Consider the following 11184-nt stretch of genomic DNA (forward strand, 5'->3'; position numbering starts at 1 on the left):
GTGCATGGGTTTAAGGCTCTGTCTTAGTAATGCGGTGAGTTTAGATCTAGGAATGTTGTATGTTCAAAAAAGAGTAAAGGGAAACAGTGGGGAAGAAGTCAGAAAAGAACAGTTAATAACTACCTGACTGTAGAAGACTGGAAGTAAAATGTTAGTTACAGCTGTGTGCTTCCTCAAAAACTCCAGATTTCTAGTCAATCTTTAGAATACCTTCAAAGTAGAAAAATGCTTTTTATACGTGGATCAGATACCTTCAGCAAATCAGTGGGAGCTCAGAGTGCTCTGCAAATCCAAGTTGTATCAGGAGGAGTTGGGCACTTGGCAGCAGTTGCCAAATGAGTTAGATGGAACAGGATTGAAAGCTCAGGAGTTTCTGTTTCTTGGCAAGATTTTCAGCAAGGTAAAATGCATTTGTAGATGCAGTGGAATTTTTGGAGTGTTCAGCACCACACAATGTTCAGCCTTGTTTGCTGTGTTGAATACTTAATGGCTCTCTGTCCTCCAAACTTCTCAGGGTGGTCTGGTCTGACAAAAGGCTCACCACACCTAGAGTGTCATGTGAATTTGGGGTTTTTGTTCATGTTTCAGTTTGAGGAATTGATGCCCATGCAAGATCCCTGCTGGCATTGTAGGTATCTGCTTAAATATGATGCAAACACACACAGCTTCACTACTTGTAGCTTGTGAGTGTTTTTCAAATTTGACTTCTTAATACATTTTACTTAAATTGGTTGGTGAATAGAGAACTCATTTTTGTATTGCATTAAAAGCAGTAATTTAGCATGGAAGAAACTACTTTCAGTGAGGTTTTGAGCAAGATGCCTGCAGCTTTTGGGTGTTTTATGAATCCAAAACCATTTGTTTTAATTCTGATTCTTGACAAGTAGCATTTCTTTTTTTTTCTTTTTTTTTTTTTTAAAACTATTTTGTGGGTTCCTCCAAGGGAAATATACCTTGGTAATATCAGCTGTTTGTTTCTTAGGGGGAAAGGAGGGAGGAGATGGGAGGAAAGAATAGTAATGATGAAAAGTAAGTTTACCCTTGCTACACATAGTAAAGAAATAATCACAAGCACACATCCTTAGAAAGATATATCAATCATAGTACATAAAGTCCAGAGAGGGAGAAGTTTTACATCACTGTGTACACTGAAATTCAGATTCCTTTGTTTTGAAAGCTTTCCAGTATATTAATATTTGCATGTATGATGACCATGTGAGCAGCACACTCTGATGTCACACACACTGACAAAGAGTGGGGAATACTTTGACTGCAGTTTAAGCCAGATGCATATGGGCACAAGGTAGTTCTAAGTTCAGAATTTGCAGATATATGGTGCTTTATATGAGTGAATATCCTATTTCCAGATGTAATGCTCAATTACAGATAGTAATTACTATCTGTGAATTACTGAACAGGAGCCCTCTTCTTCACCAGGCAACGTTTAAGCCCTGTTGCTGCAGAGAGCTGGCAAGAGAGAGAGAGACAGGCTGAGGGTGAGAGCTCACTGGAGGGTTAGGACTGAAAATTGCTTTGCACCAGAGCAGCTTCTTCAGCACTACTTTGTGTGGAAAGATACAGTCATTTCCACCCAAAGCAATGAAATAAAAAGCTCAGTCAGCCATTTCATCTTGAGATACCCCGCCCTCCGAAACAAATATTAAAAAGAAAATGTAGGTTTGACCTATGCATATCCCACTAATTTCCACTGATTAAGTTGATGTTTGTAATTGGGGTCTAGACAGGCTGTCTTTTGCGAAATACAAGTATCTTTTTAAAATTTCTGTAGAGAGAGTTACAAGATTTATGTAATCCCTTTGATATTATACTTAACCCAATAACAGCTTGAAAAGGAGTCTGTTTAGCTTATCTTTGTCCTAGATTCAGTTTTAATATCTAATGTTTAAATGGAGGGGGAATTGATCTTTATTCTTAATGATTCGTGCAGCCTCAAAGCACAGTGGTTTCTAGTTGTGTGCTGCCTTTCCCACTGGGGGATGCAAACAAAAGAACAATAATTTCAGACTCCTCCTTCAGTTTCCAAGAGAACCTTAGCTGCTCAGGGATAGCTTTGAATTTTAAAAGCATCGTTCTTCCAAATTATGTATTGATTGCACACAAAATAGCAGTGCTCTAATATGCAATTTAAAACAAATGCATGATGGTGCTCATTTGTTTTTAATGCTGCTTTTTCCAGCAGAGAAACAAAAAGAGGAGTCTATTCCCATAAACCAGTCTTGCAAAATCCTTACAAACATTTATTAGTCTAGACACAAAATATTCTCACCCAGCCTCAGCTTGACGATGACAAAAAAAAAAATAAAAAAATAGCAAGCTAATATTGTACTTGGCTGTCAAAAAAGGAAAAGAAGGAAAAAAAGAAAAAACTTGCCCCAGGCTAGTGAACCAGTAACATTTTGCTGGGCCTGCTTACAACAACAGATGCATCTTATTCCCATGGGGTTTCCAGGCCTGCCTATTTTCTATGCTAAACTTGGACACTCTTATAAACATTTTCTTTGAGTACCACACCCCAGTCATATCCTGGGCTCTTCTGATTTGGTTTATTTAATAATGATACCAGACATGTTCGTCTTACCTCTCCTGATAAGTCTTTGTATTTCCCTGTCTCCCCTAGATATCATTTAACTAGTGCATTAATTCAAAACCAGTCCTAATACATGGAACCGGGAATAATGGAAATAGGTGATTTGGTCATAGCTTGAATCTGAACATAGGAAACCCTGATATAAATGATTTCTCCTAATCTTGAGTTAAATTTATGCTTTTGATAACTTTTGTAAATAACAAGTGATTCTTTCTCATTGTTTGATATTGTAGTAGTTTGCAGAGGTTTTTTTTGTAAAGGGATAAATTATATCAGGGATTGTTACTTTATCTCAACATACACTCAGATTATTCACTTTTACTTCTCATTTTCCTAGAAAACTGGGAATTATGCACATCTTGTTTTTCAGTTAATGATTAGTTCCTGCTTATCCAAATTTATGCCTAACTACATTTGATTAGAAATTAAAATTTAACTTAAAATGCACCTAAATGGCCTAACATGTCTGTATTATTAAGTTACTGTAAATATGTAGCATATCTAAGAGTACATTTATTCAAACATGACTTTTTTTTTAAGCCTACTGATTTGTGAGACAAATTATGATACTTCTTTAATACTCTGTAAATTTTTTGTGTCTATGATGACATATCTGTGTCTGTTAAGATTTTATCCCTGGCAGAGTTTATCCTTAAGCCTGAATTGGAGATCTTACACAGAAGAAAAGCTGTCCTGCTTTTTAAAGTTTGGGGCAGGAGCTTCTGTCAAACAGGAAGTAATTTCTGCCTTCATCTACTCAGTGCAGATGTCTACAAAGTGAATTTCTGCATACAAGGTTAATTGTTAACTGACAATAATTCAGTGTTTCTACTGAGAATTTCCAACTTTGTTAAGTAAAACAATAATGCCTTGAACTAAAACTGTCCATTATAATACTGATTTTTTTTTTTTAAGTCCTTTTATTCCATTAATAAAAACTTAGCTGTTCACAGTTGGAACAGAACTTCCAACAGTAATTGGTGCTCTTAATGATTATGTCTGGTCTAATGTCAGTATATAAGATAGGTGTTTCTTCTATGAGAGAATGTGTTCAGTTCTTGAAACATTAAATTAACAAAATCTTTCTGTTTAAAACTTACAGTCTAAATAATAGATGGTTTAAATATAATACTGATTCTTCTCTTCCTTCCCCCCCAATTGTTATGCTGTTTTGTGCTGTATAATGTTTTTAGGCTTTTCTGTTACCTCTTACATGTGTTTTTATCAGCACGTTCCTTTAAAAATTCTACTGCTCATTCTCATTTAAATCAGTGAGAGTATGATTTTGACCCTAGGATATTTTTGCAGCTTAAAGCTACCTATATTTTTTAAAACAGAACTAATCAATTTTTCTTATGGTGTTTAAATCTAATGCAAAAAAGAAAAAAGCAGCTTCACAGCTATTAAAGTACAGTGTTTTAGTTAACTCCATATTTTCCACTTAAATCATGTTGTGCTAATTTTCCACCATCACACTTGAGAGACACAAAGTGAAAGAGGGCAGTCTGTTTTCGGTGATCTGCTCTCGTACTTCCCTGCCAGGACTGAACATCGGAGGTTTGTGTTTCTCCTGCAGAAGTGGCACACATGACAGGCAGCTCCAGCAGAGCAGGGCAAGCAGCCTCCAGCTTTCCTCAGCCAGTGGCTCCCAAACTGGGATTGTATTCTCTGGGCCTCTGAGAAGTGATGAGAGGGGTCATGTGTCTGGCACAGAGTGAGTTGCAGAGGTCAGGTTCACAGTCAAAGTTTAGGGCATTAGCCTGGGAAACAGTGGAACAGGGAGCCAGCCTGGTGAAAGACTTGTTGATTCTTTGCTGTTGCATTGCATCCTTTGTTCAGGTGAGCTGGGAGCAGCGTGGGACTGCTGGGCGCCAGGTCCAGCAGTGCCTGTGAAGTGGAGCCTGTGAAATGCTGTACCTGCAGATCTCCTGTTCTCTGTGCCATGGGCTGAGATGCTTGTTCTGATCTGCTGACTCTTCAGGATTCTTCATTACCCCCTGGTAACTTGGGTACACAGTCATCTCTCAGACTTCTGCAGTGACTGTACTTCAGATTCATCTTTCTAATCCACATGTCGTACTTGAAAGCCTCTGTAGTCCCCTGTCTTTTGCCTTTTTTGTCACTGGGCTGATAGGCAGTAAGCAGTGTTTATCCACTCTGTGGATGAATGATGGGGGCATGGGGTGAGGGGTGAGGGAATTGGTCTTGTCACACATGAAAGAAGACATTATCTCCCACAGAAATCAGCAGGAGTACCTAAGGAGTACACTACAGTACTCAGCAGGGGCATAGAGTCACGTCACTGTTGCAAATACAAATGCTTTGCTTTTCACAAAGGTTAACTTGGTACACAGTGGTATTTTACTAGAGAATTGAGACCTGCAGAGATGTTTATGCAGGCAGCTTGGACTGTCCTCTTTTGTCTTTGTTATATGCTTGAACATCTCAAAATCCTGAGGAAAAGCATTAGAGTAGAAGGGACATTTGAAGATCGTCTAGTTCAGCCTCCTGCTCAAAGCAAAGTTATCTGTGATGGTAGATAGGGTTGTTCAGGGTCTTAGCAAATTTTGAAAACTTGCAAGGATGGAAATTCCTTAAAATACCCAAGCAGATTTTTACAAACTCTCCAGACAAGTGGTTGCAATTCCTCACCAGTACTGAAGTGCTGTTGCCTCCATCATCACTATGCCCCTAAAGTGATCTGCAGCAGACATAGAGTATGTTTGTGTTGCAAAGAAAGACAAGCCTGAGTGAGCTTGATAGTCTCACCCTGGTCCTAGCATTAATTTAGTGCTGCAGTGGGAATATTTGCACTTAGACCAAGTGCTCTGAATACAGAGAGGGGAACTTACATGTTGTATTTTGACTTGTGAATATGCTATTCCATGACCAGCATTGTTTGGATCAGGTCAGACAGTAGCATCATGGAGAACTTCTATTAGATCAGCCGTACTTGTAAGCATGAACATAAAATTCTTCTGCATTTTTCCACAATGGAGGAGTCTGCCATTAGGGACTAGGTCAATTCTTTGTTGTGTCTGTTCTTATGTGATTCAGTTTACAATTGTAAAGCTGTTATATGTATAATTGTAAAGTGTTATATGACACTGGAACATTCTGGAGCACCTTAAAAAGCACCTTAGAAAATACCAGATCTGACGTAAATTTCTTAAATTGCATCCAAAGTGGAGTTGCAAATCATGTGCTATTTAACATAAAGGACTTTTTATGCACTCTGTACTCCTTGGCCTTCTCACAAAGTGGAAGCAGACCTTCAAGGCTGGAGGAGGCTTTAAGGAGGACATGGGGTAGAGCAAGGCACACAGGAAAGGTTCTGAGCAAACACATTTGAGTGAAAGCTCAAATGTGAAAGACTGGACCAAGTGGTGGAGGAGATTCTAAAGAGCAGCTGAAACCTTGAAACTGTGCCTTATTGTCTTCACCTTCACATGGGATAAGGTGGGTCCATGCAGCAGAATTGATCTTTGTTGCTTTCCAATTGAAACTCTTTAAGTCCTTGCTTTTTCCACATTCATAAAACACTGGTTCATACAAACGCTGTGTTTATACATTTGTTTCAAGTATTTTGGGGTCCTTACAAGTTATTTAAATTATGGATCTGTGTTCTGGTGTATGCAAGTCTGTGTGCATGTGTGGAGCATGTAGCTGTGTGTATTAGTGTCACCTGGTCAGTTCACTCCAAGTCCCTGTTTTCAGTTATTTATGATAGTTGAAATGAGAATTTCTCACATTGTTTCTGTCTTGAGGGTGCTTTTATTCTCTATTCATTGAGTTTCGGGGAAACATTGGCTGGTTCAAGAGTAAAATTAACAGAGTGAGGAAGGAAGCAAGGAGAGGAAGAGAGGCAATCTCCATGTAAAAGCTGTATTACCTTTCTTTTTCTGAGCAGCTCTGTGCCTAAGGGATTTGACACAGGAACTTGAAATTTGGCAAGGATCTGGCCTTGAGGTCTGAGAAATGCATTCCATTGTAAAAAAAAAAGAAAAAAAAAAAAAGGCAGAATTATGAATCATAATGTATCACTGCCTTTTTTCAGGATGTTTTATCACCTGCTCTTGATCATGCTTTTATGCCTCTCGTGCACATCTGCAGACTGCCTTAAACCACCTGTGTTTAATGGATTCTTTTGGATTCTCCTTCTCTGTCTATCTAAGTTCTTCCATTGTCATCCATCAGGGTAGTCCTTAACCTGCTGCTGCTCCTTGGGCTTCTGCTAATGCCACTGGCCTAGCAGAAGGTATAAAAGTATTGGGAGCTGTAAGCCGTGAAGACCCATTCCTCTTTTTCAAGGGTAGAGTGCTACTAATACTCTTATTTGCTGTTGAGAAGTACCATTTTGAGTGGTGACAGCCAAACATAAATGAAAGCAGAAAGCAGCCAGTGTGAAATCTGGTTTCCAGTGTGATGAGGGCTCATACGGTTTGTTGGAATTGGTGGAGGAGGGGGAGAGGAGAGCGAGACAATCTGTGCTGGGCTGTGTCACCTCAAAATCGTGGGGGTTCCTGCTCAGCATCAGCGATGACTCGGGTGGGAATGGGCTGGGCTCTCTAGCGAGGAGACCATCTGTAGGATTGCAGCTTGGATCTCTAGAGGTGTTGGGGGACGTGAACTCCAGGAAGTTGAAGGAAGGTCTTGTACTTGCAGCACTGGACTAGGGCCTGGGAAAATTAATGTCTCTAGAAATTTTTCATCTGGAAGAAAAAAAAATGCAGAATGTAGTTGAAAGGAGCATTTTGTGAAGTCGTATGTGTGCCAGATTGTTTCATTTTAAAGAAGGAAATCAAATTATAATAAAACCTTTTGTTTTGGTGTTTTAAGGAGAAACTTTTTTGATAAACAGTTTTTAACATTAATAATTTCTTACTGTTCTAATTTTTTTAAAGCCAACATGAAACATTTGGAAGGTTGAATTAAATGTTTATTCAATGCAGAACACATTAAAATTTCTCTTCATGTTAGTAATTTATTTCTTCATCTCTTCTGTTTTGTACGTAATAGCACAGCAATTAAAACAAAATAGAGCTGTAGCTATGCAAAGCAAAAAAAATTCCCCAACTGCTGCCATTTTATTGAGTATGATAAGCATTTACATAAGTCTGGTAGTCACTTTCAAATATAGTCATGCAGAGATGCCTGTACTCTTAAATGTACCGAGTGCTCACAGTTTGAATTGGACACTTCAGAGTCAATAAAATAAAGGTCTGGCTATGTGAGTGTAGCTGCCAGGGTGTCCGTATCACACAGAAAATACCTCTGTGTGTGACTGAGGAACAGAGACATGCAGCATTCATCCTAAAGGTACCTCTTGGTCAGTGCACCCTTGTTTTTTAAGTACTTGAGATGTTTGGTCATTAGCTTTATATGATCAGATACAAAACCTGGTTAAGGCTTTCTGTATCAAGAGCAGGGGGACAAGTTACTGTGCTCTCCACAGAGGTACCTGGGGCATATTGTGCAATAGAGAAAGATAATGTAGGTTATTTAGCAGTCACTTCTGGCGTGAAATTCTGACATTTACTTTGATGGAACTGTTTTGTTACCCATTAAAACCAGCACTGAGAGGAAGTAACTGAGAAAGTCCAGTCACATGTCCTGTGGCAGGCTCCCTTCAGCCTCTGCTGGGCTTTTTGTCAGCTTTCCAGTGCTCAATCACGGGTCTGGCTTTGGCACAGCCTGGAGCTCTGTGTGGGCACTACAGTAGCCTTTTGGTACTTGCCTCCCTCATTACCAGTCCTAATGCAGCAAGGACCCTAAGTGGGTCTTATCTTTGTAATACATGAGGACTTCTGCTGAAATCAGTTTGACAAGTTTCACTCCCATGATAGATTAGTAGTACCAGACCTTATTTTAAAAGAGGAATCAAATGTGAATATCACAGGATTAACTGAGATACGGCTTTATTTTAGAGTCATAAGCAGTAAGGCTTTCTGAACTTTGAAGATAATGAACAACTGAAGAAAATGGCACTGCAACGAAGTCCTTCAGCCTTCTCACTGAGAGGCAGCACAGATTAGTGTATTAGCCTACACTGAGCTCTGCAGAGTAGTTTCTGACATAGACACATCTACCCTGAATAAATGGTAGTAGAAGGATGCTAAACAAAGGATCAACAACAGCTTATTGTCATGGGTTATAAGAAGGCAGCATTTTCTATGTGAAGTCATAGGCAATTTGTAATCTAGGTGGATTTAAAAGTTAGAAGCAGGTTCTATTGCTTCATCTTCTCCTGAGCCATTCTCTGCATAGTCTTAAAATCATATTACATGGGGTTGGATTTTTTTGGCATGCTTTTCCTGCACACTGAATGGAAGTGTCATACAGCAAGCAGGGAGCAATGCCTTTTCAGAAAGCATACACCCTCAACACACAGTGAACGTTTTCTGTAAACTTATTTATTTTTCTTGCTGCATCAGCTACTCCTGTTTGGAGGAGGGAAGGACGAAATGAGTAAAAAAAAATTTCTGGAAGCAGGTTCTTTCATGTGTGTCTTCTGTGGTCAAATCTATGTCTTTTTCTTCTCAAACTGTAATCAGATGGGAAAAAGGTTTCTGCCTCCATTTAGAAAATATTTATGTAAGTCTTCATCCAAATTTGCTATAAAGACAACTTTAAATGTTGAATTCCATTCTGGAATGAATCTGTCTTAATATAATTATTAATTAATTGGGATTGTTATCTGTTTATGTTTCTGAAGAATAGTGTCCTGAGAAATTGCCTGCTGGAAGATAAAATATCAGATTCTGGACTTTCAAAATGTATGCCTGCACTTGCTGGTTTATGTTCCTAGAAAAACATCTGTTTCGTGGGCTGATTTGCTAGGAATGTCAATTCTATGAAAATCTGAGGTGATATTACAGAAGGGGATTGCAGTGTAAATAATTGTAAGTTTTTATTTGGATTCCTTTATTTAAAAATGCTGCCTTTGACATAAAATAAACATCTGGATTATTTAATTGCAAACCAAATTGCACAGTACAATGTCAATATTCATAAGGAAGGATAAAAAGAGAACATTTTTCAAAATATTTTATCACATATTTGACCTTAAGGTATGTAAGGGACAAGCAAAAGCATTCTCTGAACCATTAGTGATGACCTTCAGGAATTCATGGAATATGAGGGTGGTCCCAGTGGCCTTGAGACAGGACAGGCAAGCACAAGACTGGGCACAAGACTACCCAGTCTTAACCAAGGGAAATGCTTGAGCAGAGGAGAACACATAGTGAATCACAAATCATTCCCAGCTCAATACAGGGAGAACTTAGTAAAAAACAGTCTGTAAGAACCTGGAGAATTGTAACAAGGTTCTTACAAGGGTGAACTTGGCAAAACCACACTGTTATTTCATTTTTTGTCATTAGCCTACTGGTACAGAATGTTGCAGACCTTACTGAAGTCTAGCTATGTGGCAGGGTCCCTCACACTTCTGTACGCAGAACAGGAGAGGTATTTTAGAGGAAATAAAGATTCCAAGGATTATGCATAATTGGTTGGATAAACTATGTAACTGTGAGTTTTCATAATCCCCTGTTAAAATTGTGAGAACATGTCAAGCAGGGTGCTGCAGGTGGAATAATCACATTTGCTCCAGGGAGGAGGGAATGGAGGTTTCTGTAAAGTCTGTAGAGTAGAGAAGGCTGGGAAGGGTTGCAAGCATCTCACTTGGTTGAGATTTTACTGAATGCTGTCAGTAAAATCTTCATAGCCATGAATTAAACAGGGTTTTGACATCACAACATCCTTTAAAAAAAACCCCACAACATTTTACACAGTGTAGTCAGAAGAGCATAGATGCAGCTTTCTTTTTCTGAGAACTTTTTGCATCAAAGAAATGTGTTGCTATCGTGGTAAATACAGGAGGGATGTGATAATCTGCCTATGCAACTTCAGCAAAAACAAAGCACAGCAGAGATATGATACAGATTTAGCTAAAAGCCTGCAGGTGCTGCAATTGCACATACACCTGTTGGCTTACAGGCACTGTGAGCACTGTTGGGTACATGAGGAGACTGGAGAACATTTATTGATTTGTTGAACAAGTTTCTCATTTTATTCCTTATCTCCAGCCTTGCCTTCAGCATGCTTCAATACCTCATGTCAGATCAAATGTTGCTTTCACTTGTGCTCTGGGCCATCCCAGAATGGGACCCTTGGCAGGCACCTAAGCTCACCCAGACTGCCCTGTGTATAAATCCTATGTGCTGTGCTAGGAATGAGGCACTGCAGAGTACCACAGTCATTTCTCAAAATGCAACTTCAGTCAGCAAAACTAGCTGTTAAGTTGCTTTTTAAATAGGCATTTCTGGTATTTCTGAAATTTTACTCAAAATCTTAGAAACATTAGGTAATACCACCCAGCTCTTCCCCCAGAGCATTGCTCAATGTTGTCTTGGCAGTTGTCTTCCCTTTTGTCAAGAGCCCTCCAGCCCCACAGAGAAGCAGCACAGTTAATAATGCTCTACCTCTTGTCCCTCAGAACACTGAGACAAATGGATCTATTTAGCTTTGCTTCATGGTTCTCTCGCTGCAAAGAGAAATGAGGTGGCCTGCAATAG

The 11184-nt window shown here is 39.2% G+C and overlaps 1 protein-coding gene across 4 annotated transcripts in view; it reads left to right on the plus strand.

Moving 5' to 3' along the window:
* The window catches only part of ZHX1 (zinc fingers and homeoboxes 1), a 29137-nt gene that overhangs the window by 4695 nt on the left and 13258 nt on the right, over positions 1 to 11184 (plus strand). Inside the window, exon 1 of one of the 4 annotated variants that reach the window (XM_086881433.1) lies at positions 4448 to 4608. The exons of the other annotated variants lie outside the window; for them this stretch is intronic. The gene's annotated coding sequence lies outside the window, so the exon portion shown is untranslated. Of the gene's footprint in view, positions 1 to 4447; positions 4609 to 11184 lie in introns of those variants that run through there. 4 annotated transcript variants of the gene reach the window in all.

This window comes from Cyanistes caeruleus, chromosome 1, assembly GCF_971803275.1.
Source record: "Cyanistes caeruleus chromosome 1, bCyaCae1.hap1.1, whole genome shotgun sequence".
In the NCBI taxonomy this organism is placed as follows: Eukaryota; Metazoa; Chordata; class Aves; order Passeriformes; family Paridae; genus Cyanistes; species Cyanistes caeruleus.